We start from the raw sequence: 25656 nt of genomic DNA, 5'->3' as shown, positions 1-25656 counted from the left end.
CTGCCCCCACATTAGGTTGCTCACAGTCTGTGACTCTAGTTCCAGGAGATGGACATAGTCATCTGGCTTTTAGTGCCACTGTGTGTGAGCATGCACACTCGTACATGTATGCATGTACACACACACACACACACACACACACACACAAATTAAGGGGAAAGACAGCATTCTTTGCCCCCCACTTCTCTAATGGCAAAGGTTTTCACCAAGGTAATACTTCACAAGTTGGAAGTTCCCACTTTGGGGATCGTATGTCTCTCTAAACCCTTTTCAATAGCTTTTATGGCAAGGAAGAAGCCAGAAGGTATTTTTCTTGCCAGCGTAGGTGCTGTTTCGAGTCTTCATCTGGCAGCTTGCCTGAAGTGTGAGGGTTGGGCTCTGGATACATCTTTTAGGCTTTCTCCTTGCCAATTACCACCATTCAAACACCCTCATTATCAGTAGTATCTTCAACTCTGGGCTCCACCTCCTCCTTATTCCACTTCCAGAAGCACAACTCCTAAAATTGATGCCTCTATTAATGGTGACACTCAGCCAACCACTTGTCACCCTGATGATAGTTGGAAACATAATGATTTCTTAGAGAGAGAGAGAAAAAAAAAACACCAAAATATAAAGGTTTCATATACGAAAAGCATCATCTTTTCTTATGTCTTCAATCAATGCTCTACAAAAGAGCACAAGTTTCTCAAAAGAAAATGGTTTGGTATTGGTATTTGATTCCCCATTTTACTTCCACAGTGCTTCAGGGTTCTTGTTTTTGCTGTACAGCTTTGAAGCTCATGTTTCTACTCAAGCCACTCTTAGAAATAGCCAATGACTTTCCCACTCAACAAAAGTCTCTTTTCTACTGTTTCACATTTTTAAAACTAAAATAACACAAGATGGCCTATAGTTAGATACTATGCTACTGCAGCATTGCAAGGCCTGAGTGAATTAATATAGGCCTTCTGATTTCAACACCATCCAGGAAAGTCAGGAACTAGATGACAGGTTATGGTAGGGAATGACGAAAAGGATGCTAAAAGTGCTTTTTCAAGATCAGAAATTTGTGGGAGATCCAGGGGAAAATGGGCATTTTGGATGCATGGAAGGAAAGATTTGTAAATGGTGAAAACATTGTCCCAGGAAGAAATGAGACACTGTGGACTGGTGAGGTGGCTCAACGGTTAAAGGCACTTGCTGCTTTTGTAGAGGACCCAGGTTCAACTCCTAGTACTCAAATCATGGCTCCAGTTCCAGGGGATCCGACATCCTCTTCTAAACTCCAACAGCACCAGATACACACACAGTGCACATACACACATGTGTGTACACAGGGAAAACACTAAACATAAAATAAGTAACCGTAAAAGCATTTTCATTGTAAAAGGAGACATTGTCTGGTTTTCTTTTAATATTCATATTTAAAAATCTAATTTAATATGAACACTGTAGTGGGAAATAATTTGACATGATAGGCCATCTTATGTTAATTTATTTTTTAAAATGTGAAACAGTAGAAAAGAAACCATGTCAGTGAGAGATGGTCTTGGTTGCTAATTTATGTATGAAAACCCAGTCCACTTTGGGCATTACTATTTCATGGGCAGGTAGGGCTGTGAACTGTATAAGAGTACACAAAGCCAGCTGAGTAGCAAGCAATCCTGGATGCATTTATCCTCTCTTTGCTCCGGGCTGTAGATGTGATGTCACTGTTTGATTTCTTGCCATAACTTCCCAAGAATGGTGGACTATAACTTGGGAGTGGAAGCCAAAGACACCTTTCTTTCCTGTTTTTTTTCCTCCTCACAGCAACAGAACTAAACATAGAACACTAGTGTAACTAGTAGACAGCCCAGAATACAAGGAGGAAGCCACACCATCCTTGGACTCCATGCCTGTGTGCAAGTCAAAATCCCTTCCACCCTCACTTTCTTGTCTCATTGGAAAAGTGGCTTTGGGGTTTTATAGAACTTATACTCTGGACTCCAGTCTCTACACTCTCCCAATGCCTTTCATTGATGTGTCTCTTTCCTATCTCATATCTGTAGTCTCTCTATTAGTTTATATAGTTTCTCTTTTATTGCTTTCTCCTCAGCCATATAAATAAGCTCAGTTCTTTCTTATCTTAAAAAGCAGAAGTTTCTTGTTCTACACATCTTTTATTTATCTGTTTCTATTTAACTTTATTGTATGTGCTTTGGTGTTTTGCCATAGGTGTCAGATCCCCTGCAACTAGAGTTCCAGACAGTTGTAAGCTGCCATGTGGGTCCCGGGAATTGAACCCAGGTCTCCTAAAAGAACAGCTGGTGCTCTTAACCACTGAGCCATCTCTCCAACCCCCTCTTTATCTGTTTCTATTTTGTTTTCATTTCTCTCATGAATAAGATTCTTGAAATGAGTTTGAACCCTATGGCCCCAAACTCTCAGCTTGCATTTGCCTATACCATTGAAGCCCCTTCCTCTATGGTCACCCATTGTCCCTAACCACTAAATCCAATGGCTACTTTTCATTTGATTTCTCTCTTCTTCTCTTTTCTCATTTTCACTATGAAAGATATTTATTAGACATTGGGCTAGTACAATAATGAAAACATGCCTAGCCTTTCCTCATAGAATATACAGTCCAGCTGGGGAAACAGACACTAAACAAATAGGCACATGATTAATTATAAATAAGTGATAAGTGTGAAGATATTGCAAAGAAAGTGTAAATCCTATGAGAATAGAGACAATAGCCTAATCTAGCAAACAAGGTGACTGGATGGAAGGAAATGAGGGGATTTTGAGTGGGGCTGGAGTATAATATAGCAAGGCTTTAGATCAAGTGAAGAAATCTTGGCTTTATCTTAAGAATAGTGGGTTTCCATGAAGGATTCTAAATAGGAATATGAGGTTGGATGTGACTCCAAGGCCCCAAACCATCATGTCTAAGTGATGCTGTTAAGAACAAGATTTCACAACTGGGGCAGAGAGTAACACATGGGTTAAAGTGTCAGTTAGCAACTCAGAAGCCCCAGAATGCAAAAAGGTTGGAGCCAACCTAGGCTGTGTCAGTAAAACCTTGTCTCAGAAAGAAAGAAACAAACACAGAAAAAAAAATGCAATTAGATAATTGATTGAATTTAAAGATAATCTTGAATGAAGAGAGTTTATAACATGGATAACCCTCAAATTTCTAGCCTAGGCAATTGTGTGTAAAGACAGTGGGGATGTGAGATGGACTATGGTAAATGGAAGTGTAACATGAGTTCTAATAGGTCTTAACAATAAAAGTCTGGAATCAGATATTAGAGGGTAGGTGAAAGCTGAAGGATCAGAGAAGCAGAATAGCCAGCCACTAGAGCTCTTACCATTACGAAATCCTCCAACTGAAAGGAGACTGAGTTTCTGTCTACTCTGGCCTATTTTCCTCTCCTCGTCCAGCCATCTCACTTCCTGTCTGTCTGTACAGATCTCCAGACCTCTTTGGTTAGCTAGCGGCATGCTCCACCCTCTGATCTTCAGGCAAGCTGTATTTGTTAGAGTATAAACAAGATATCACCACATAGAAGAATGGTGAGAAGTTCATCTCTACTACTGGCCCACAGCCTCTACCTCCAGCCCTCTGTACAGTCAGTTCCCTGTGCTGTGTACTCTCTGTCTTACATTTCTTGACCACTATCTCTACCTAAAAGCCCTCCTTCATCTCCCTTAGCTCATTTCTTCAATGCTTAGTTCAGATGCCTACTCACCAAAAAAGATGTCCTGATTCTCCCTATTGATTACAGGTCTACTGCCCGTTGGTTGGATAGGATCCCAACATTTCCTCCAAACACCTGTATTAGAGCATGGGCGATGCTGTGGTATGACTAGCTGCTTCATTGGACTGTAAATTTGAGGACAAAACTCTGCATCTCAGGATAAGTATGTCTCTCAGTATATACTCAAAAGAAAATGGAGAAAATGTTCTGTCAATGTAATGCTTCTATGTCAGTCATAGAATCCTTAACTTTCAGGTCAGAATTGACTTTAACATTTTTTTACTGTAACTTGTTTCACAGGTGAAGAAAGTAAGTTCCAGTCACAGAACCAATAAGTGATCATTAGAAACTACTTTTGCTGGCTACCAGCCTAGTAAACTTAACACTATGAAACAACGAATTAAATAAATGCATGACCTATACATAACAGTGTGTGCCAACTTAACTTACAGGGCAATGAGGAAATTGAGGAATTTCTGTGTTTTTAATAAAAATAAGTACTGGAAGTGGTGGCTCTGTAGATCAGGCTGGCCTTGAACTTAGAGATTGGCCTGCCCCTACCTCCTGAGTGCTGGAATTAAAGGTATGTGCCACCATGCCAGTTCCAGGACAGCCAGGACTGTTACACAGAGAAACTCTGTCTCAAAGAAGTTAGTTAAATTATAAATTAAAGTAGATATCTAAGTTTCATGACCTTTTCATGTGTGGTTTTGTTCTAAGCTTGGAGGGAGCTGGGAAGGCGCTGATTGCCTGGTCTGAAAGTAAGTATCAGTGGAGGTTGCTGGTTCCATGATAAATAAATAAATGTCCAATGCTATCCCACACTGCAAATACGTAAATTCTTATTGCATACAACGAAAATCATCATCAATATTTGTGGAATGTCTACCACAAAGACACTTGAGAAAAGTGTCTTTATGCATTAGCAAATTTGGTCACTATGAAAAACTCCAATGAAAGGGTCTGGAGGGATGAGATGGCTCAGCAGGCAGGAAGACTACTTGTTACTTTGCAGAGGGCCTGAGTTCAGTTCACAGCACCCACATGGTGGCTCATAACTGCCTGTAACTAGGGTTCCAAGAATCTAACATCCTCTTCTAGATGCAAAGGGTACCAGGCACATATGTGGTGCACAAACTTACGTGCAAACACTCATGCACATAAAGTTTTAAAATAATTAAAATTAAAAGCTCCAATAGAAGGTTGAGATGCAACAGTTAATTTGCCTAATGTCACATAATTAATTATGGGGCAACTCTTGTTTATATCCAGGTGGTGTGAACAGAAAGCAATGTTTGAAACCATTGTCTTTGCTGCTTGAGCTTGTGTATTCTCTCCAAATAGGCAACTCTAGCTGCTACTTCTGTCTCATTACTGATCACTTTTTTAAATACTTAGAAGTGGTTGGGCACCTGGGCAGATGAAAACAGTTGACTTTAATCCCTGGAACCCACATTAAGGTAGAAAGATTGAACTGATTATAAACTGATCTGCTGACCGCTGTGTGTGTGTGCTCTCCCAACCATATATGTGCATTAAATAAGTATTTTTTTAAAGAAAAGATTAGGGACTGGAGAGATGTCTCAGCAATTAAAGACACATACTACTTGAGAAGACCTGAGTTCAGTTTCCAGAACCCACATCAAATGGCTCACAAACACTTATAATTCCAGCTCCAGGAGATCGACACCGCTGAACTCTGCCATCACCCATGCACCTGTGCATCACCTGTGCACACCCACAGAAACAGAAACACACCCACACATAGATAACTAAAAATACATGATACACATTATTAATATCATGAAAAATTAGAAAAGGAAGTGATATTCCCCAGATGTCACCCTTAATGGGTAAAAGTAAATGAAATAAAATGAGCTGTTCTTTCTTTGTAACTACCTATTTGAGTCTGGTAAGGAAATTCTAAAGAAAAAGATGAGTACTTGTTTCAGGGGCTAGAGAGATGGCTCAGTGATTAAGAGTATTTGTTCTATCACAAATTAGAGTCATTTGCGTTTTCTCTCTTATGGAAAAGAACATCCTCTACTCATGTGAGTTTCTTCACATTTTCTTCCTTGGAAAAGAACACCTTCTACTTATGTGTGTTTCTTTGTATTTTTCTCTCTTATGGAAAAGAACATCCTCTACTCATGTGAGTTTCTTCGAATTTTCAGTACTGCCTCAAATTATAGATTCTAGGAAGGTAACGGTCAAGTGAAGGTTTGTGCAGTGTCTGGACAATGGTGTGTGTGTCACACAACACTCAATCAACACTATTTTTAATTATAATAAGGGTGCATTCTAGGAGAGGTAAACAAAGGCATAAAACTCATCTCCTGTATGGTTATTATTCTATTTATATGAGAAGTCCACTAAATTCACTGAACTTTACCAGGCCACATCTGCTTGAAAACGTACCAGTTTTTATGAACATTAAATAAAAATGCTCAGATTTAATGACCATTTATCATATTCATGAAAAGATAATGAAATGGAAACAGAGTAAAGGGAAAATTATTGAGAAAACTTTTAAATGCCCACATCTGCTATTTTTGTTGTTGTTTTGCTTTGTTTGTTTTGTTTTTTGCTTTGAAACTTTCTATATTAGAAGATGCAGAAGGAGGCAGGTGGATCTCTGTGAGTTCAAGATTAGCCTGATCTACAGAGCTAGTTCCAGTTCCGGTTCTAGAACAGCTAGGGTTATGCAGAGAAACCCTGTCTCAAAAAACAAAACTAAAAGAACAAAAGATGCTTGTTTTTTTTTTTCTTGTCTGCCTAATCATAGATCCAGAACCCCCTCCATCCCCCAAGTCCTCCCAGCACTTGGGAAGCAGAAGCAGGCAGATCTCTGAGAGCGTAAGGCCTGCCTGGTCTACACAGAGAGTTCTAAGGCATGTAGAAAGACCTTGTCTCAAAGAAAAAGAAAAAAATAAGAAACACTTCCAAATATGTATATGTAACATTTCCCACATAAATTAGATATTTGCACCTGTAAGGAGTAAGGTTTTTCCGCCCGCCGCTGGTCTTGTCCCGCCGCCGCGCCAGCCCCAAATAACAAACTGAGACTCTGTATTTGATATTATGCTGTTGGCCAGTTACTTGTTTCTTATCAGCTAGCTCTGCCTTAAGTATTAACCCATTTCTATGTATTTCCACGTGGTCTCACCGAGAGTGGAGGAATGGCGGTTCTGTTCTCTCCAGACTCTCCATCTTGACTCCTCCTTACTCCTTCCTATTTCCTCCTTGTCTCCTAGTCCCTCCTATCTTCCTTTCCTATTGGCCAACAGTGCTTTATTCATTAACCAGTATGAGAAACAGATTTACAGAATTATATCTCCCATCATCTCCTCTTTTCTGTCTAAAATAAAAAGAAGGGTTTTAACCTTAACATAGCAAAAATATATAACACAACAGTTATCAAGTAAGAATCACAGTTAACAATATTTAGTCCATTAACATTTAGCAAGATTTAAGAAAATATTCCATCATCTATTCTATCTTTGTGTGTCTAAAGTTTAAGTAACTTTTCTTTAATCCTAACTAAGAAAAACTATAACCATACTATCTGTCTTCAACTCCATCAAAGACCACAGAAGGATAATATATAAACTCTAGAAATGACAGAGACATCTTGTCTTGTCAGTCACCTGAAGTTCTTCTGTAATCTTCCATCTTCAGCCCATAGGCCATAGTGTGTCTGGCAGACTCTTCAGCAAAGCAGGAAATTTTAAACTGTCTTCTTGTATTGGCAGTTTGTCAGTCACTTTTCTCTGTGTCCTGCAGTCTGTTTGGCAGACTCTTCCATGAAGTAGGAACTCTGTAGCAATGTCCATCTTAAATCAGCAGTCACTTTTCTGTGAGTCCTGCATGTCCAGTTTATACAGCATAAAGTCAAACAGTCCAGACAAAAGCAGTATCTTGTCCAAATGGCTAGTCTTGCCATATTGGAAGTAAACTCCTTAACGAGTTTCTTCAATGTCCATCTTCCTTTCTGATGTAGGTGGTGTTGCCAGGAGCATTTATGTCTCATTGTCAAGAAAAACCCCAAACCATTTTAAATGCCATATTCTGTAGGTCTTTGAAAGGTTTGAAGAATGCCTATATATCTCAAATACATCTCTGTGTATCTTGAAAACTTAACTAACTTAACTCTAAGCTTTGACTATCATAGGTAATTATCTATAATCTGTACTACATTATACATTACATTTCTAAATGAGCTATATAAACACAATACCTAAACAAGAGGAGAAATATACATATCACAAAATTGACCTTAAATTGTATCAATAAATGAAAATCCATTCACTTCCGCCCTGGCTCCACCCCCAATGGGTGTGGTAGTGCCACAGAAGGAGACAAAGTGAATATCTCACTACATGCACCTTAAGGGAAGTTGCTGGTATAAAAATCTTTACCTCAGAGAGAAACCATGAACATTCCTTAATAGGCTTAAGATAGACCTCAGGCTGGGGAAGGAGAGGGACAGAAAGTGAAAGTGCTCAGGTTGTTTTTCGCGTGCTTGTGTGTGGTCCTGCTTGTGTACATGATGAACCTTAGCCCGTGTGTGGGTGGTGCACATGGAACCATGAGGCTGACACAAGGAGCCTTCCTCAAATACACTTTACCTGGCACACACTTTTACTCCCAGCACTGGGGAGGCAGAAGCAGGAAGATATCTGTGAGTTCAAGCCCAGTCTGGTCTACATAGAGAACTCAGCCAAGACCATATAAAGAGATCCTGTCTCAAAAAACAAACCAAACCAAAACAAAGTAAGTCTCACCTTATGTACTGAGGCAAGCTCTCTCATCCAAACCCAGCAGTAGCCTATTTAGCTATGCTTGCTGTCCAATTTGATCCTAGGGTCCTGTTTCCACCTCCCCAGCCCTGGAATTGCAGGGCTGCCATCGTGCCCACCCGGCCTTTCTGTGGTTTCTGGGAGATCTGAACTTTGATTTTCACACTTGTGTGATAAGCACTTTCACAACTGAGCTGTCCCTACCATGCCCTCCATGTATGCTATAGGGGAAGAAGGGACTATGTGCATCCAAGCTTCCCAATCGCTGCTACAGCCGGAGAAGAGCAATGCAAAGGGATCCTTGAGTGACATCTCTGACAGCAAGCTACAGAAATAACAAGGTGACAGAAGAGACTGTCATAAATACAAGATCACTTCAAAACTGAGTGAGATGTCCCCCAATATAAAAAGCACAGAGTCTGTGTGGGATTACCTGGGGTGAAGAGAGAGGCCATGCTGAAGTGCACTTAATCTGAACAGCATAGATGTGAGTATGTGCCCCCAGTGATACACAAATGTTGAATGTGTTTCGCTGTATCTCCAGAAAGTGATTGATAGGAGATGCATCAATTTCAAGGTTGGTGAATTAAAGTGAATTGTCAGTAGTATCACTTCTGTAAAAAAAAAAAAAAAAAAAAAAAAAAACTGCATCCTTACAGAAAAGAGACAAATTGTGACAGGATATACATAAAGCAACAATTTATCACAAATATCCACTTAGGATTGTGGAGGAGGGGGAGCATGTGGTTGAGCGTTTTGTTTTTGTTTTTGTTTTTCCAGAATATCTGAGGGGCATTTTTTAAATTGTTTAGTGTTTCTGCCTTGAACACAACTTGTCTCCCTTTTCAAAGTGGATTTCCAAAACGGACTCTGATGTCACAGGGAGCCATTTTCTACAGGGTTCCATCAGCCTCTGCTCACACACACACTCTGCAGAAAGAGATGGATAAGGAGACTGAGCTCATTAAATGGCAGAAGTCTGGTACCCTTTTTAGAGAGCTCAGGAAGCTCTGCCAAGTCTCATTGAGAGGAAAATGTAGTTTGTCTTTTTTTCCAGATCTCTAAATCCTTGTTTGACTCCTTTACTTTTCTTATTTTCTGGAGATAGGTTCTCTCCTCATAAGTCTGGCTGACCTTGAGCTCACTATGTAGATCAGGCTAACTTCAAAGTCTGGGGTTCACCTGCCATTGCCTCTTGAGTTCTAAGATTAAAAGGGTGCTTCACCATATCATGTATATGTAAGTTTGTACACACAGAGATACAGAGACACCCAAACACACACACACACACACACACACACACACACACACACACACACACCTTTTAGTCAAGTCTATTTAAACCTGTGTGTTTAAGATATTTTAGCCTTCCAGTATTTTCACACTAAATGAAAATTTTAAACTTGTAAATTTTAAAATTGTATAGCACAGATATTTTAACAGAAAACTTGATTTAAAATGTATAATATCAACTAGGAAAAACACAGAGGTCTTCATACAATTTATCTGCCTTTCACTGTAAAATTGTGAGAGATTCTTAAAGCTCATGGCAAACACTCTGGAAGTAAGTTCATCTTCAGCAAGGCTAGCCATCCCCCACCCCCACAAAAAAGGGTAACTTATTTGATGGAAGCCCACCCTGGGTCTAATTTAGAAGTTTCCCATTTATGTCATGTCAGATTTGGGAAGGCTGAGCCTCATGGAAGACATTGGTCTGACTGTCTCCCAAGCTTGATACCCAGGGCTCATGACTGCAATTCCTGGCACACTCATAAATATTCATACCTCCGCTAATAATTTGCAAGCCAAATTCATTTGGCTTTTTTCACCCCATCAATCTTATAATTAATAAGGGTGGTGCTCTTGTTTCACTTTCCTCCAAAAGAAAAGATAAATGAAATAAAGAGTCATCCTGTAAATTTAAATAGGAGTGCCTTTCACTGATTAAAAGCTGATGCTATCATGTGATGGGGTGGGGGTGGGTCCTTAGGCTATTGCTTTCTCTGCTGGGGGGGGCGGTAATAGGCAGGGCCGAGGAAATGTTTCCAGATGTTGCATGCAGGAGTTTGGAGAACTTCGTTATCTATTAAATAATGCTTAGAAAAACTTTGAGGTAGAAATGAATTGTAAACAAACAAACAAGCAAGCAAAAAACTAGATATGGTTGGTGCATGTCTATAATCCCAGCCCTCAGGGGGATGGAGGTGGGAGACATGTTTTAAGTTCACCCCATGCTAAAGACAGTGAGTTCCCAGCTAGGTAGGAGCGATATAGGGAGCCATGTCGCAAAAAAGAGGATGAATTGGAAACTAAGAATTTGAAGACTGCTTTCCTATCCATTGTCTGGCTCCATCTGGATGATGATTGTAGCACACTCAGGGAGGATCTCTGCTTGGAAATCCCAAGAAATGTTAGAAAAGTCATCTAACCATTGGTGAGTCTTTGAGACAGCTGCCTTTGAATTAACATGAAAGTTTTGTTTCCCAATCTCATTGCAAAAAACTTGGTTTCCACAGGGACCTTAAAGGAAGTTTATAGGACATGATTTTACAAATGTACCATAGGAGAAGGTGGATCTTGTCTACTCCCATTGGGTTTTTTCAAAGTTTATTAAGACCAGAGCAGGGAAATCAAACTGAACATGTTGGAAATAAAATTGTGATGATTGATGTAAGTTGTCTGAACTTGTTGGTAACCACTAACCTGATTGTGCGTTCCCCTACTACATAAAGGCCTAAAGCTTGTGGATGAGCTGTAAAGATTGAATGAATAGATGCCTTCACACACTGCTGTGGTGGGCCAAGCACCTTGGGAACAGCTGGAAACCTCTGGAAATACAGGAATAGTCACATGGCCACCTCTTACTTCTAAAGGAACATAAAGATGTTGTTATATGAGGCGTATTGTTTGAGGTGCTTCTGTCACTTTGGATTCCTGTTTGTTTGAGACAGGTTCTTACTGCATATTCTTGCATAGAACTTACAGAGAAACTCCAGAGTGCAAGGATTCTAGGACTGAGTTGCCATGCTCACATCTTGCCTCGTATTTTGGCAGACACACTTTTAATTCCAACATTTGGGAAACACAGGGAGGTGAATCTCTATAAATTAGAGGCCAGCCTGGTCTATTTGCAAGTTCAAGGATAGCCAAGGCTACATAGTGAGTCCTGTATCAAATTAAATAAAATATCCAGTCATCTTATTTGGGAGGGAGTGGAAGAGGGTCTTCGGAGCCTAATGTTTTCTATCCACATTTGTTTTGTTTTTAGGAGTGTGCTATGTTCAGGCTGCTCCACTTTAGACAACTCTGAGCACAATGTTCATGTCATCATACATTTATCTCACAGCAAAAACAATAGAGAGGGATGTTTTTCTCTGCTGATATTGACAAGAAGAAAATAAATGAGCACCCTTTTAATATTAAGGCAAACGAGTGAATGAGGGGAACCAGGCCTCCTCTTGGGCTGTCTTATGTTCCACAGACCAACCTAGTCCTTTATTTCAGAGGTCAGATGGACTGAGAAGGCTCAGGGACACAGAACTCTGGAGGAGGGGCAGTCAAGGGCCCCCAAGATGCCTTGCAAAGGGGTCTTGGCTGGGTAGAGAAGGTAACGAACAGGCTTGTCTTCACCTCTGTCAAGTACTTCTCAACTCTAGTCATCTAAGAGGGGACTTAGGAAAGCCAGTCTGGGGCAGACTGTCCCTTTCCTCTGCTCTTCTACTACATGAAAGCAGAGCATAAGCCTGGGGCTTTCTGGGCTTTGCTGTAACTCTTTTATAAAGTCACTCAACTAACAGAGGCTGCAGGCCTACCCTCTGATTTGATAATAGACCCAAAGATGAAGGTGACAGGTGGCAGAGTGCGGTTGAATGGCAGTTACTGCTGCTTCCCTCATGCCAAATTGGTCCTCACAACTAAGGGAAGGTTTTTTGTGCCCAGCACCATCCAAATAGCAGGATGTTAGAATGAGATAGGCCTGGCATGGCCCATGACTTCCTGCACTTTCCCCATGATTTCATTAAAGGCTTAAGGAGTCAGGTACAGTGTTTTGTTTTGTTTGGAGGGGGCGGTTGGTGGCTACCAAGACCACCTCCTCTTCAGTTAGATGACAAATTCCATGTGTTCACTATGATCAGTGTCGGCAAGCCCTGGGAATCCTTTAGGCCTGAGAACCCAGGAGCTTAGGAAGACCTTGGGAGAGAGGGAGAGAAAACAGAACCATCCATACCCCTTGCAGAACTCCAAACTTCAGGAGGTAAGAGGCTCTCGCTCTCTGCTGTTCCCAACTTCCCATAACTAGATGCCAGCAGTGTGCTCAGGTACTGAGACCTGAGGAAGAGGGTGTATACCAGGTCTAGCCTTCGGGCTGCAGAAGGCATGGTGGGAACCGGGCAGGACTGAGGCAGGGGATGGTAACTACAGAGCTTTGTGCTTGTATTTTTAAAAGGAGCAAAGAAGATGGGGGCAGGGCATAGTGTATGCACACACGGGCTAGCCTGGTGAGGCTTAACTGCATTCTAATTAAACTATGGTTTTGTCACTCCGGGAATGGATGGTGGCATTCTGGGGGTCTGGAATGGACACCTTGGATTTAAGCTCACTTAACACTCATTCTAAGAATGTCCTTTGTCCTGCAGCTGGGCTGGGGGTCAAGTGCTCCTGACAGAAGCACCCACCTCCCTGGGCTCCCTGATGCTTCCTCTGGGCACACTGGGTTCCTGGCTTGATTTCTGTGAGGAGGAAAATTACAAAACCTGCTAGTTTTTATATCTTTAAATCACAATTTCCTGAGGTTTGCGTTTCAGGCCAAGTGAAGTAGATAGCTGAGGAGAGCTTGGGTAATTCCAAATAAAAACTGCCTGGAATGATAATTTGTGTAAAAGCTTCAAAGTAGGCTAACTTTATGGCAATATGGATGGGCTTGGTTCCATGTTCAGCTAGAAATACATATTAGCTGTGTGTGCACAGCCACACTGATACTCTAAACATCACACACAATTCCATTTCAACTGCTGACAGTCCAATAGTGACTTCAGTGTGAGTACATTTCTGAGACAAATACTTTGGACTTAATATATAGCCTGAATTACAACCTCACCCCCCAAACATGAGTCAAATAGAGGAGAGGGGATTAGCATTCACTCTGGAAGAGCTGAGGAAAAAAGAAGAGTGAGATGGAGTAGAAGAGAGGGACCAATAGTGTAGGAAGAAGGATGTATGGGTAAGAGAGGGGAGGCATAGATATCAAGGTCCAAAGAAGCCTTGAACCCCACCCCCAAGCCCAAGTATCTCTCCAAACAGGTTCAGATCCGGTTTCAGGCGGTCTCATGCCCCATGTCCAGGGTCTCCTGGGGACTTAATTCACTCCTGCCCTCTCTACAGAATGACTTTTGAACCTGGGAAAATAATTGCATTAGAGCAGATTACTTATAACCGATAGTTATCCGTCTTTTGCTGGTCGACAGAAGTCTATTAAACTCGGCAAGCCATTACCAGCTGAGCTCTAGAGCGTGCCTTCATTAAGAAAATTAAAACCGTGTTTTCGAACCTAAGCCAAGCCTGCTCAGTCTCAGGAGTCTAGGGCAACCCCCGAGGTCTCCCAGAGCCTGTTGTTTGCCAAAATCAATCTCTTCGCCTTTTAGACCCGGTAAATCAGGGCAGGAAAGACTGAGTATAGTGACAGTTACTGGAAAGTAGGGATATCCAAACTCGAAGAACTCCATCCTTCTTGACCCCGCCCATCCTATGGCCGCCGCCTCTCCTCGCTTGGGTCTTTCCCCTGAGGCTCTGCGATGCAAGGCAGGCACACCTGTGCCAGGGTGGTTCCAGGGGACTGAGGTAGCAGGGGCATAGGGTAGGATCGGCAAAGGGGAGCATGCAGGGTCGGGAACTTTCCCAGTTGATGTCTGAGGCTTGACACAGACACAAGTGCCCGTGTGTCCCGTGCGCGCGCGTGTGTGCGCGCGCGCACCAACACTACAGCGCCTGCTCCTGCCATCGAATGCTACAGTAGCTACGACACTAGCGTGGCCTGTGAGCCTTTTGTGCATCCAAGCTCGGGCAGCAGGCCGGCTGGGCAGGCAGACAGGTGGTGGCGTTTACCTCCGACTCACAGTTCTTTTCCCTTTGGCAGGCTCCTGGGCCTTGTAGGACCTACTTGGGTTTCCTCTTTGGTTTGGCGACACACCCTCAATGAGTGCCACTTGGAGACTGGATGCCACTTCGCTCCGATTTGAGGCCCAGGGAACAGGTGGGAAGAGCAAGGTGCCAGGAGGTCCCATTCCCTCACTTCTCCTCAGACACCCTCAGTTTCCCGAGCTCTGGTGGAGAGACTGCTCCATAGTACCCCTCTCCTAGAGGGAGAGCAGGTCGCCCAGTGAGGGACTTTTTTAGCATTCGGAACTGAGCAGAGTTGAAAAATAATTTTTAGCACAGTTTATCTTTTTGTTGTTTTTATTGTTGCTCCCTGCCTCTCTTTGTTCAGTATTTAGCTTTATTATTATTATTATTGTTGTTGTTGTTGTTGTTGTTGTTACTATTACTATTACTATTATTATTCAGGATCTCTCTGAAAGGTCCACCCAACTCAAGTCTCTAAGGAAAACATAAGAGCTTATACATCCGTTCTTGGGACTCTAGGGGCAAAGAGCAGCTGCACCTTTGTCAGGACGCCCAGTGATGGAGTGCTCAACCCTCTTTTTCTGTTTAGTGTGGTCCCTGGTTACTAGGTGAAATAGTATCACCACTCCCATATCAGCATTCAAATGAAGGCCTGGGGGTGGGGGGACCTGGTGCTTGAAAGTGTACAATATTGGTGTCTGATTCTCTTTCCCACGTTCTCTATTTGATACAAAAGCTTGCAAAACTCAAGTGACGAAGTGGGTTGATAGCAGTGGACAAGGGAACATCGTTTATATCTGTGCAACTTTCAATTGCAAAATCGCTGGACATTAAAAAAAAAAAAGCCTAAGTTCTTCTAATGAAGAGGGGGAGCTAACAGCTGTTATTAGTGCTTTATTTTTACACCATGGAGGTATCATTCGATTCCTTTTCCTGTGTAGCCCAACTGAGCAACCCAGAAGTCTTTCACCAGCAACAGATCCAGGGTATTTAAAGCAGATCCCTTGGCTGATTTTTCCTTTCTTTGTCTTTAAAGAAAAACAAAAACAAAGATATTTTTTTTTTTTTTAAAGACAGAGAACTGACTCTCCTGGAGAGTTGATTTTGTTGCCACAATATAGGCACAGGACTGCTAACAGCCATTTAAGAAGATAAGTCTTAGTGATCTTATTGTTTCCATCATAATCTTCAAGTGGTTTAAGATTGATGGCAGGGTACTTTCTGTCTCTTCTGGGGGACCATTGCATCAATTTACTTAGAACATTGACCAGACTGCCAATGTCTCCCAATTTGATTAAGGTGGACATAGGCAACCACAGTGGTAGAATTTCCACATTTCTTCCATCCGTGAGAGTTTATTGCTGAAATGCTTCTCGTTCCGAGTTCAACTGCAGTGAGGTCCACTGCCTTCCTTGTGTTTGTTTTATTGTGTTTATATAGCTACTCAGACAGCCATACATTCCAGTGCACGGATATACCTACATGCACATATATTTAAGGCGGCCCATAAGTCGTGCAGTAACTTCCCTTACACTTCTGAGCTTAAAGGGGACCTTTCAAAAAGTCAACCGCAGTGCCAGGCTTCCAGAGAGAATATACTTTTAAAGTAACTTTGAAAGCAATGAACTTCAAAACAGATTTCCTCCCTTCATAACAGCTTGCTTGGAAATAAATATTTAAATGTATCTCAGTTATCACAATAGCCCCCACTTATTTTTCAAGCTCAGCTGCAGTCTTTCCTCTTCTGCCTAGAAGACCTATGGCGTCTCCCACCACTGCCTTGTCCTAGAAGCGCCCCTTTCTATGGGGCCCCAAGGTTCCTGAACCAACCCTGCAGCATCCACAAACGGGAGTGGGGGTGGTGGCTGAGTTGTGAAAGTGGAATCTGCAAAGAACCCTAGGCAGAGAAGGGATTGTACAACCCAAGAGCTAGGCTCCCTGGGGAGAAAAGAAAGGCGCCCGCACCTATGTCTGTCCTCCCAGCCCGCTTTTCTTTCCTTCCCCAGAGCCTCGTTCCTTAGAATTGTTCTCAACAACGCCCCCCCCCACACACACAAATCTGGTTCTTTAAAAACAAAACCCTAAAACTCCCCGTGAAGCTAAACTCATTCCATGTAGTAGATTGACAGGCTTGGTGTGTGTGTGTGTGTGTGTGTGTGTGTGTGTGTGTGTGTGTGTGTTGGCGGGGGGGGGGGTGTCTAACTGCAGTGGGGAGACTCTTAAGAGACTGGGCTGCATGGCCAGCGCCTCCCAGGAGCAGGGACGGTGGAGCTGGGTTCGCGTTACCTGTGTGTCTTCCCCTTTCACAAGGAGCAGAAATCCCGGGCAAGAGTAGTCGGGATAATGGAAAGATGACGCTATGCACCAACCCCAAGGCTCTGAAACGGTGCAGCACACCTTGCACTGTGTGGGACACATCAGAATGAGATGAAATGCCCCCACTGCCTGCATTCCGGCGGGATGTTGGGGTGCGCTCCAGCCACCCTGTCTGCGACCTTAAAAAAAAAAAAGAAAAAGAAAGAAAGAAAGCAGGACCAGGGAAGAAAACACGCTTGGAAAAGACCTGTTTGTGTGTAAGAAAGACAGACACACAGGGGGACGGACTTTCAATGGGCTGGGATCCCACTGCTGTATACAAAAGGGTCACCCCAAATTGGGAACTGCCTGAATTCCAAAAGCGATTCCTGTAGACTTTTAAGGAACTGTAAAATTTCCCTAGGAGTTTGATTTTTTTGAGTATAAGAAATATTATTTGGCGTTCCTGGTTTCCCCTCACCATAGAAAGGGTTTTTAAAATTAAAAAACCCTTTCTAAATTATCCATTAAACCATTCCTTTGGACGTTAAACATGCAAGGGGGAAAAACACAAACTACTGCAAAAACCCACAGAATAAAGAGATTTAGAAAATGTATCCTTTTGCTAAGGTACTTGGTGTTTTATTCCCCGAGGCCAAGTGAAGGTGTGGGTACCTTCTTATTTTGTTATTATTTTTATCATTTATTCATTTAAACGCTCAGTCTTGACAAGCTATTTTTCTCTTGCTGCAGTCTGACGAGGGTGGGAGTAGTGGGGAGGATTGGGGGCGCAGAAAAAACACCCTTGGCTTCGCAGGGGGCTGGCCCGCCGCGGTCTGTCCTGCTGGCCAGCAGGGGGCGCTCTGATGTTATCTGTAGACCATCCGGCCGAGCCTCTCAGAGCTGGCGACACAGACTTGGCGGTTTCACGCAGCTGCAAAAGGAAGGGGAGGAGGATCACAGCTCCTAAACCCTCAACAGAGATTCCACTCAGGTTATTTACCTTCGGCTCGAAATGTTTCTACGTTTCACTTCAGCTATCTTACTACTCCCACACCGACCTCTTTTCGTCTGTGTCTTTACAGCGCACATATAATCACCCGTCTTGAAATTTACATTAATGCAACTTATTAGATGCGACGATGAATAGTCAACATTTTTTTCGCCTGTTAGTTCCGCTGATCCAAGCAGGATTTATTTGCAGATCTCACATCCCGGAGTCATAATGCGTCCCCCCCCCTTAAATAAAATTGGTCAAATGTTGACAACCTGTAAGCCAATCTAACACTCAAGATTAGTGATGGGAAACTAATGAGAAAATATCAGATCGCCCGGCCCGAGGGCTGCCAATTAAATCTTCGCTGATTGAAAAATAAAAGCGGACTTGGGGTGTGAGCCCAGCTCAACTTGAACTATTAATTTAACATGTTGCCGGTCTGCGCCTTCCCTCACTCCATCAGCGCCTCCCCCCACTCATCCCTCAACCCAAAAGCCAAATGTTATTTCTCGAAATATTTCAAGAGGTCCAAATCAGAATAATCATTTCTTACACGGTAAATATTAGCCCTTTAAGCAATATGATTTAACTAATTAGAAAATTTACATCATTAAGTCTCAGGGAGAGAAAAAAGAGAAACAGATCTGCCAATCATTTTAAAGGAGACAGGCACTATTGAAGTGTGAAGAAATCGGCTCTAATTCAAAAAGGCAATCGGGCAGAAAAAGCCCTCAACATTACCCCGCTAGTTATTAATCAGAAAGGGCTCCCTCTTCCCCCTGCACCCCTCCCCTCCATGCACTGAGTTTAAGTTCGTTTTTTTGCCAGTGGCCCATGTCATATTTATATTGAGGTCTTGTCTGCTAAAGGATTAAAATGTGAAAAATGTTTCAATATGAGGAAAACAGAATCTTCAAAAGAAAAAAAAATATTCACAGACTGGTAAACTTGTAGTGCACAATTCTCACACTCCTCTTTATTTCTAGTCTTTCTTCCCATTAAGTTCCTATTTTGAAACCTGCTCGGTGAGAACTAGATAAAGTCTTTGTGTTCTGCTCCCCTCCCCCTCTTTGTACCTCCTCCTTCCTCCAAAGCAGGACCGTAGACTGAAAGCAGAAAAGTACAAATACATTAACAAAGCCGGATTCCCTTGATAAAAAGGCAATGGTCTAGGCTTACATGTCAGGAATCTACAGAACTAGGGGATCTGTCGGGTGGGTCTGCATTTACCGTGGTGCACTGGGTATCTCCCCCACCTAGGTGTGGGAGCCCATATGATGTGTAGTTAGAGGGGCAAAATAAGAAGGCAGGTAGGTGAGAATAATTTTAGAGTACACTGGTGTGTGTGTGTATGTGTGTGTGTGTGTGTGTGTGTGGCTTTTTGTCTACCCCACTCCTTTTCTGTTCAGTTTAAAATAGCAGCCTCATTATTTCTAGGTGCCCCTTCCCATCATACTCCTCTCACTTAAGCCCTCCGTTCACCACACACAGAGTCCTTTCCCTGGTCTTCTCATTCCCAGCAAATTAAAAGAGAGTGAATCGCAAAGGGAACTTTCTAAGTAGGTCTTAGGAGATGCTTGGGCCCTTCTCAGCACCTCCGAATACTCGCTTTTAAACATACTTTGGGCTAAAATAAAAATAAATAGTAGGAATCCTTGGGCATTCCTTTGTTATCTCTTCTTAAATTATAGATAAATCAGAAAGATTTACTTTCTGCCACACCCTATTCCCTTACTACAGCCTATCACAGCTCAATTTTCCTTCTCTTTGCTTTGATTTTTTTTTTAAAAAAGTTTCTCCACTTTGCTTTTTTACCCAGTCCCTGGGCCTTGGGATTCAGCCTTGGGCTTCTCCGGGCCTTAGGAAGCTCAGCAATCCCAATTCGAAGCCATCACCCACGTCTTCAGACTTCAAGCTTGCAGGGGAGGTGGGGGGCCGCAGCAGCGGACCTGGACTGTGAGGACTCTCCGAGAACTTTTTCCAGGAGGGACGCGTGGAAGGAGAAAGCAGCTGTAAATAGAGCCTGATCTTGAAAGTGGGGAGCGAATTGGGACACAGAGGTTGGGGCACGCATCAAATATGGCAGAATTTGTGAAAGTCTGGTGTACACTTTAGAGAAAAGAGAAGGGGGTGGGGACACAGGGAAGCGTCTAGAATCTTTCTGAAATGCACTTCTTTTTCTGGCTGTCCCAGAGCAAATGAGGGTCTCTTGTACTTGCCTCTGAGAAAGATTAAATGAACACTTCTGTTACTTGCGGGAAGTGGGACCCAGAGAGGGGACTCCAGACTCTAGACAATGTCCTCTGGCCATGGAGGGATCCCTCCCTGTGCCGGGTCCCCTGCAGAACTCTCCTTACCTTTTTGGCTGGTTATTCCATCTGAAGCCAGTGGAAGGTTCCTGGCTAGGATCCCCGAGAAGGAAAAAAGACCTGGAGAACAAATGTCTCTTGAATCTACTCTGAAACTAAGAAACATTGCAATAAAATTTACAGCGCCTTTAACAACTCTCGAGTAAGGCATTAAAATTCTTTTTAATTGAGAAAATATTGATTTTAAAGTCTAGAAAAGGTGAAATCGTAATTTAGCTGCAAACTTTCAGGTAAGAATATAGCAAGTGATGCCGCCATATAGTGTAGTGGATCCATCCTTAATTCGCACACATCACATCTTTAATTGCCCTACTTTGTGAGGTGATAAAGACAAAAAGGTAACCCGATCAAGGCAAATGCTTTATATTTTTTAAATAAAGAGAAGGGATCTAGAATAATTTCTTTTTCCATTGATGCATTGTCTATCTTTGTTTTTTTTTAAGTAGGGGGAAAGGTCCAATAGGGAGAAAAGTAAAAAGAACGGAAAACCACAGACCAGTCTAAAAGCCACCCACAGTAGCAAATCCGTTGATATGCTTTACCAAAGGAGGACCGAAGCCAACGCATTTAAAACAAATGCATTCATAGGCAAAAACTGCATCCTCCTTGAACGAAACAAACCTAGGTCTATTTTGTTACTTTATTCCCGGGTCTTGGGGCGGGGGTGGGTGTGGGGCGGGGTGCAGAATCCGTGGGTGGATAGAGGAGAAGAGAATCCGACTTTCTGTTATTTCTGTATCGGTTTTTGGTATTATAGAAGAGTGAAGAAGTTTTTGTGTGGTGGTTTTTCATTGATCAGTCACTCTGAGCTAATGTAATTATCCTCATCAATAGGACGCTGCAGAGAGAATCATTATGTTGGTGACATTGATAAATGACCGCCCAGGAACGGCCCTCTCTCAGGCAACCCCCACATCTGACCCTCCCACACACACAATGTAGTCATAGAAACACCTACAAGGACCTAGAGCGCCGCCCAGCCAGAGGCCGGAGAGGGAAGAAAAGCCTCGGGCGGCGAGGTGGGGGTAGGAGTGTGTGTGTGTGTGTGTGGGGGGGGGGTGTTCAGATCCCAAACAGTTGCAAGACAAAACCAGCCAGCAGCTTGCGGGACAAGGCAGAGTGGAGGGAGGGGGACTGTCCTCCCCGGCTCTTCAGCAGCCCAAGCACAGAAAAGTGCAAATCTTCCCTGCAGACCGGTCAGTTCTCCACACCTTTCCCCACGTGCGACCTCACTCCAAGCCACCGAGAGACGGCTTACCCAGGCACACATTGCGGGAGGGAGGATTGGGCAAAGGAGTTTAAGGGTCAGGTCATCGAACTTGTAGGCATCGGATTCCCACGCGCAACCCCTCTCCTCTCCGCTGCGTTCAAAACAGCCCAAACACACAACAAACAAACCAAATACCACAAAGGCGGCGACTGGGCGACACCTCCCCCTCTGGCGCTCCCGCGTTATTTCCTGAGTGACCCCTTCTTTTCTCTTCACCTCCTAACCCAGGGCCTCTGATTATGAGATAATGGATTTTGCGATTGTTCCTGTCAGGGGCAAAAAAGAGAAAGAAAGAAGAAAAAAGTCCCCTACCGAAACCCCACGTTTTCATCTTTCCACTGTTTTATTTAAGCCAATGAGAAAGTATTGAGAACAGTAATTGATTCATAATGATCCATAAATCGGTGTCGGAAAGCGGGGGGTGGGGCGGCGGTGGGAAGAGAAGGGGGTGATGCTGTTTATTTATTTTATTTCTAAAGCCTCAGCTAAAGTAGCTTTGACACTGTTGGGGCTGGAGGGGAGGGGCCGCTGGGCTCTGCCGGATCATCCATCATTCCTGTCACCCAGAGTCTGCCCGGAGGAGCAGTAGACGCAATCTCCCTTCTGTCTCTACAGCGAAACTATTAATATTAAAACCTCCCTTCAAACACTGCCCCGACGGTCCCCATTCTCATCACGATCTGACCGCCACAGTCCAGCGCTGCACCTTCCTCCAGCCCCGGTGGGACTTCGGGGGCTCCCCACGCGTGCGATGCCCCTAGTTGATCACTGCAAAAGAAACTGTTCCGCGTTCTCTCCATCAATTTGCAGAAGGGTCGTCTGTGCAGCAAATACACTCGCGAGGGGGAGGCCTTCTGTTTGCACGACCGCCTGCAGGCCAGATCCTCCTTGCTCTTGGTTTCCCCCGCATCTCCCCTGTCCCAGGACCACAGGGAGGCCTCCTAGCTAGGGCCACTCAGCCATTTAGACACCTCAGAAGAGGACCCTCTAGCAAAGTGGCAACTTGTAGCGGAGGTCCAGGCTCCTTATCAAATTGCTGGCCTGCAAGACTAATGGAGAATTTGTGGAGGATCCCTTTGAAGGAAGGGCCCCCCTTTTGACAGCTGCTAGAGATATTAGCCACATTTCCCTTCCCGGGTCTGCTCCGGGTTAACAGGCCCGCGGGAGCGGGAGGACTAGTGGGAGAGGGGAACCTTGATGGACTGGACAGACCCATCCAGAGATCTGGAGTGGGGGTTCAGGGTGCTGACCCGGGAATGGGATGGCAGGAGGGGGGGCGTGGAAGACTCAGCCTTCTCTGGACTTTTCTTCTCTAAAATGTGGCTTTTTGCTCAATTCCCAACCCTTAACAGATGGCGCCTGCAGCTCTCTCGGAATTTCTTGAAGAAAGGGAAACCTTTGGAGTTTATTTCTGCTTTTGCTTTTCCATATAAATAAAAAAGTGTTTTTATATTACTCTTGTTTTGGAGAACATAAGCAATTTTATTCAGACTACAGTATTTCCTTTAACACTATATGGTTGTCAAAACACCATTCCCAGTTTCTTTGCGTTTGACAGCTGAGTCTTTCTTAAATATACCCAAATCGGAACTCTTTATACTAAATAGTAAACCCGAGATAGGAGCAAGCGCCTTCTGAGGGGGTATAAAAAGCACTATAAAAATTGGACAAATTCATTATCCCTCTGTCAGAGAATGGGGTGGGGCAAGAAAATGCATAGATATTACTACAATTATCACTCATCTCCAAATAACTAAGGTTAAAATTAGCATGATAGGATACAGATTGGCCAAGATAGTAAGCTTAAGATGAATTTGTGAATTCAAACTAAGGATCAACAGCTCTGGGCTCTACCCTTCAAGGAATAATGTAATAACTCCATAAAACACTTTTTATAAACATGAGCTTGTGATGCAGAAAGCCTTCAGCATTTACCTTATAGGGAGCAATGGAAGAAGAAACTGCCAATATAATTTTCTTTTCCTTTCAACTGATGTGGGAGTTAGTTTATAAATGAGGGACTTGTCAGGGTTTACATCAGAGCATTTAAAGTAAACATATGCAAATATTTAAATTTTACAGAAAGATTCCATGTGAAATGGAGCAAGGAAAATGAGAGGGAAGCTGTGTGTGTTTTACAAGATCAGTGTGTTTGTGTCAAGCAATGCTATTTCTGGGTTTAAAGAGCAGTGCAATAATTAAAGTGATAAATGCACTTATAAAAATTTTACTTAACAATATAAAAGAAAACAATAGCAATTTATATTCTTGCTCACTCGCATGTAGAGCTTCCATTAAGGCTGCTTGAAGGAGAAACATGGAAGGGTTGCCTAAGATGCCACTATGGATTGCTTCCAAGTGTCAGTTTGTAGGATTGGTGAGCTCTTTGGCTATCAAGTTGAGTCATCTATCTACCTCCTGTTTATTGTCCCTTTTAAATGGAGGAGTCAACATTTAAGAGTTTAGGAAAGTCTAAGCAGTGTGTTTATTTGGAAATTTTAAGGGTGTGCGGATACCTCAAGCTTCTCCCACATTTCCCACACTGTAACAGACACAGTACAATGTCAACAAGCTTGTGGCTCCAGATTACCAAGTGAAGTTTTGAAAATGCTATCATTCATGTTGTCTGTTCTCTTCTTTTTCTTTTTTTTAAAGGAAAGACTTGAGCCACCAAATTGTCATACTTGCATCCCTGCACATGGAAAAATCATCTACAGTAAAAAGACAGCACTGTATTAAATATTGATGCTTAAGCATTCTTTTAAGTTTAGGATTTCCAACTCCATAGAAGGTATTTACTCATCTATGAACACCTATAGGTAAGCCTTAATTACATAGCTAACAGTATGTAAGATGGAAGAAATACAGATAAATCATGTTTGAGCACACATATTATTTCTTTGATACAAAACTAACTTGGAATAAACCCTTTATTCTAGTGATGGGTGCATAGGCAAAAGCTTATCTGAAATTACTTTTTAAAACATCATGCATTGATAATAAGACAGGCTGGGCATTTTGAAGGGGATTTCTCAAGCTAGTTATATATATAATGCACACAATTTCATACCTTTGGAAGTTTTCTGCTGATGAAGCCTAAGAGTCCAAACACATATTGAAAAGCTACAAATAATGGCTTTTAAAAACTGTTGGTAAGTTACATCTTAAATATGCTCAACTTCCTGCGGGCAGGGGACTATCACCTACTTTCATCAGTGCACAGGAGCTGGTATCCTGCAACCTTCAATCATTAAAAACACCAAAGCCTAACAAAAAATCAAAAATGAAATATTTATTACCGCATTTTGTGACTTAACACCTTTTTTTAACATAACGTCACAGTCCTCATACAAGTATTTTTAATGTAAATTTGACAAAGCTTAAAGGTAACAGCATTTTCTTCTAGTGAGGGACACGTGCTGAGAAAAGAGGATCCCATGGACATACAATACCAATTCCACAGCAGATCTGATACTAGCAAAAACATCCTTTTTTTTTTTTTTTCAATTGAGGTAAACACATAGAATATCTAACATGAAACAATTAAAAGACCGAACTCTGTACGAAGTTTGTTACAGTATTCTCTCGCTCGCTCCTTTTTATCCCCCAAGCTTTGAGTTCCTGATAGAATCCTACTTATGGTGCAATGACCATGAATAACTTTTTTTGTGTTGAGGAAAGCTGCCCAACTTAAGATTGTTTTGTCCACAGCCAAGGCTCGGAACTTGAAGGAGCCTTCTCTCTGTCTCTAAATCTTCATTGGCAAGCTCTTTGAAGAACAGTCCCCCAAAATCATAATAAGAATTGGCTTATGAAGCACAAACTATAAAGATCTGTTTGAAACTAAAGGACACATTGATGGGGGAACAAAGGCTGGGCATGAAAACACATTCTAGCCGCTGGAGTTAGAGTGATGAGGTTCAGCCAAGTGTCCATCCTGCTCCCCAGCGTGGCTCTTTTCTCATTGGCCCAACAGGTTTAAAATATACCGCAGTCTCTCCTGGATAGTGAATTCACTGATGAACCAAGACAGTCATTCTTTTGGGAACAACACACATAGTGTGGAAAACAAGGATATATT

General features: G+C 42.7%; 1 protein-coding gene across 4 annotated transcripts in view; it reads right to left on the bottom strand.

The window, feature by feature from the left end:
- Positions 1-24847: 24847 nt before the first annotated feature.
- Positions 24848-25656, bottom strand: part of Meis2 (Meis homeobox 2) — a 208507-nt gene continuing 207698 nt past the window's right edge. For all 4 annotated transcript variants that reach the window (XM_051183762.1, XM_051183761.1, XM_051183763.1 and 1 more), the window contains one exon: positions 24848-25656. This exon is cut by the window's right edge and continues 622 nt beyond it. The gene's annotated coding sequence lies outside the window, so the exon portion shown is untranslated.

Source organism: Phodopus roborovskii, unplaced genomic scaffold (assembly GCF_943737965.1).
Source record: "Phodopus roborovskii unplaced genomic scaffold, PHOROB, whole genome shotgun sequence".
Taxonomy (NCBI): domain Eukaryota; kingdom Metazoa; phylum Chordata; class Mammalia; order Rodentia; family Cricetidae; genus Phodopus; species Phodopus roborovskii.
The sequence above is the reverse complement of the archived record's forward strand: the minus strand, read 5'-3'. Positions and strand labels throughout refer to the sequence as shown.